Genomic DNA, 4033 nt, shown 5'->3' with positions numbered 1-4033 from the left:
TATTGAAGGTCTGAGATGATACCTCATTGTTGTTTTGATTTGCATCTCTTTAATGGCTAGTGATCATGAACATTTCTTCATATGTTTGTTGGCTGCCCAGATCTCCTCCTTGGTGAAGTGTCTGGGATAGGCAGAACCTCCACTGAATGATTCCAAACTGTTGGGACCAGGCTGACAAAAGGAAAAGGGGAAAAGACTCTTGTGGTATAAGAGTGAATACCTGCCGCCAGGACTAACTGTGAGGGTTGGAAAAGTGACCCTACCCAGAGAGGCAGTGAGGCCAGGCATAGAGACTGAGATGAAGGCATGGACAGATGGAGTGGCTGGGGACACAGGACTCAGGGAGGGAGAGGAGCTGTTTGCTGACAGCTGGGGGTGGCGCGTGGGTCTGTGGGGCATATCCTTTAGTTATTTGATGATGCATGGAGGGAATTGTAATCATTGCAATGAAATGAAATACGATAGAATGAATGTGAAGCTGAAGTAGGACAGAAGCAAAAATGATTTATGCACGACCTTGGAACAATAGGGCTCTGGGATACAGAGATTGACACATGGTTGGAATGGGGAAAAATGGGGAAATAATGTTAAGATGTTTGGCTGTCTTTTGAATCTTAGTTTCTCTGGCATACCACTATAAAATAGACACTTGAGGGGGGAGAGAAATGAATAGCCAGAAATACCACCATAGAAAGCTTGTAAGTCTGTCTTTTGTCTATAACTGATTGGAATACCTAAAATGGGGATTCAACGTGCCCAGTGAAGGAGGCTTCTGCAAGAAGCCTCTACATTACACAAGACCATAGGTGGAATCCTTAACAGCATCCAGAATTTTCTGAGGGGAAATTTCCACTTGAAAGGATAAGCAGACCAGCCTGGAGCGGCCAGAAGAACAGAAGATACTTCTTGAAAGAAAGACTGACAGGAAAAATGCAAAACAATATAGGCAGACCGACTGATTACTATCAGAATAAACAAGTGGCTCACCCAGGAGACATCAAGGCAAGTGGTCAGGTCCCCCTCAGGGCAAACCCCCTTTTAAGACTCAATGGGGATTATAATAATTAAGATGAAACAATGTATGATTTGACTATAAAGCTGATGATCTTGTCTGTAAATGTTCACTCAATTCACAATAAAAAGTTTTTTAAAAAACAAAAACATAATGATATGATAAATGGAGAAAAGATTGAAGTTGTCAAAAACTTCATTTTGCTTGGATCCACAATCAATACTCATGCAAGAAGCAGTAAGGAAATCAAACAATATATTGCATTAGGCAAATCTGCTGCAGAAGACCTCATTTAAGTACTCAAAAGCAAATGTTTGAGGATTAAGATATGCCTGACCTAAGCCATGGTATTTTCAATTGCCCCATATGCGTGTAAAATTGGGACCATGAATAAAGAAGCTGGTGAAAGAATTGAGGCATTTGAGTAGTTATGTTGGTGAAGAATATTGAAGTACTGTCAGGGACAAGTTAGAAACCCTGGAGTCCTGGGCCTCTCTTACACTGGCTTCACCTGAAAGGGAGGAGGGCATCTCTAGTCCAACAAGAAGGATAACATTGAGAAGAATAGCCTGTAGACAGAGATAAGGACATCAGAACCTGAAACCCTGATAGAAAGAAGTATCTGGTCACAGGCAGATGACCCATGAAGATAGTGCCGAAAGCTGACAACTACAGAAGGCAACCCGTTTCCAAGAAGCTGGTTTTTTTACTCATAAAACTATGAATATTCAACATATCCCTCCTCCTAATTAATATGTATTATCCCACCTTTCAAGAAAGATATCCCATACCTTTATAAGTCTGTGCTCCCCAACCCCAAAGTGTCTTCTCCTCTCTCAGAGACAGAACTGCTTCTCTTTTTGAAGTGTACTTTTGCTTTGACCTAATCTAATCTATGCTCCCTACTGCACTCACGGAGAAAGCCCGGCTTCTCTCTCTGAAGCTTGCTTTTGCTTTGCAATACCGAGATTCTCTGGTAACATAGTGGTTACGAATGGGGTTGCTAACCTCAAGTTCAGTAGTTTGAAACTACCAGCTATTCCGTCTGAGAAGGATGAGGCTTTCTGTTCTGGTAAAGATTTACAGCCTCAAAAACCCTGTACAGGGTCTCTATGAGTCAGAACAGATTCCACAGCACACCACCACCATCACCAAGTGAATGTTTATTGTTCGTGTGTGAATGAGAAATGACAGCTCAGTGGGACCAATTCCTTAGAACCCCTGAGAGCAAGAAGGACCAAGGAAAAATGTAACAGTATCATGAACTTCCAGAAGAATAAACATGTCTGCGTTGGAAGAATTACAGCTAGAGTGCTCTTTATAAAGCAGGGTGGTGAGACATCATCTCTCATATTTCGGCCATGTGATCGCTAGGAACCAGTCTGTGGAGAAGGACATCGTGCTTGGTAAAGTGGAAGGTCAGTGAAAAAGAGGAAAACCACCAACAATATGAATTGGCACAGTGACAACAATAATGATCTCAAGCAAAGCAACAAGACTGAGGATGGCACTGGACCAGGAAGTATTTCATTCTATTGTGCATGAGGTCATTAGGAGTCAGAACTGACTTGAAGGTACCTACCAACACCAGGAAGAGATGAGCCTGAAAATGCAAATTGACAATTGTATACAAAGGAAGTAAGGATGCTGATGTGTCATGTTCTAACCTGTAAATGAGCAAAGTAAAATTTTAGTGTTTTTTTTTTTTTTTTAAATCTGAAGACTTACTGAATCATGACATACGTGTTCAAAAAATAAACTACTACAATTTACATAAATTTTATCCATATTATTTTCAGCTGCTGGGATCTGTGAGGTGGTTTTCTTTTACAAAAGTACCAATGAGTATCTCCCAAAGGAAAAGACAAGCTCCCTCTGACCACTACACTCACACTCCATGTTTTAGTTCTGCTTTTATCTCTAAATTGTCATACTTTACATTATGTATGTCTTATAAGCTGCTTTAAACCATTCTGATTTAGAGTAAATGAGCTTTAAATCAAAATTAAATTCATTCATAAAAACAAATTATATTTGAAATGGAAAATGAGTAAAGCTTCCCATTTTCCAGAATTGTTAAGCAGAGAAACATCTTATGAATTGTGAAATGGCATTGAGATGATAATGCTAATGAAGTACTAACTTACAGTAATATGTATCCTATCTTTCCTATAGTATTTGGATTCTAGTATTGGCTGAATGTGAGATTCAAGAATACGTATTCAAAGTTTTGTCCTTTGAATTATTTTGAAATAAATTTTATTTTCATAATCCTGCTTTGAAACTTCACTAAATCAAAGCAGATTTTTAAAACTTTATTTTTTGTTGTTGTTGAGAATACACACAACAGAACTGAGACCAGTTCAACAATTGCTTCACAGACAGTTCAGTGACATTGATTACATTCTTTAACTAGTGCACCCATTCTCTCCTTCCTTTTCCAATTTGTTCCATTCCTATTATGACAATCTTAATTTAGTCTAAAATAACACTAGTTTTAATTTTGTTGCTTTGCATTTTATTGGCCCTGAGGTTACTTTGAGTTGAAATTGACTCAATAGCCATAGGTTTTCTTGGGTCATTTAGTAAAAGGAACCCTTGTGGAGCTGTGTTAATTAAGTGATCAACTTCAAATGAAAAGGTGTGTGTCTTCAAACCTATTAGCCACTCCCTGGAAGGAAGATGGAACAGTATGCTTCCATAAAGATATATAGCCTTGGGACCCTGATAGGAAACTTCTACTCTGTCCTATTAGGACTCTATGTGTCAGATCAACTCAACAATAGTGGTTTTTTGGTTTTAGTCATTTAGAAAGTTATCCTGGTATGGTGCTGTAGGTTAGGCATTAGACTGTGAACCACAAAGTCAGCAGTACAAATCACCAGCAGTTCCACAGAAACTCTATACAGGGTTCCTAAGACTTGGAACTGACTCGATGGCATTTAACAACAACAATATTAAATGAATTGTTCTTTTAGCATGAATGTATATAAAATAATTTATATTTATATTATATAGAAT

This window comes from Chrysochloris asiatica, unplaced genomic scaffold (genome assembly GCF_000296735.1).
Source record: "Chrysochloris asiatica unplaced genomic scaffold, ChrAsi1.0 scaffold00196, whole genome shotgun sequence".
Classification (NCBI taxonomy): domain Eukaryota; kingdom Metazoa; phylum Chordata; class Mammalia; order Afrosoricida; family Chrysochloridae; genus Chrysochloris; species Chrysochloris asiatica.
Note: the sequence above shows the minus strand (reverse complement) of the source record.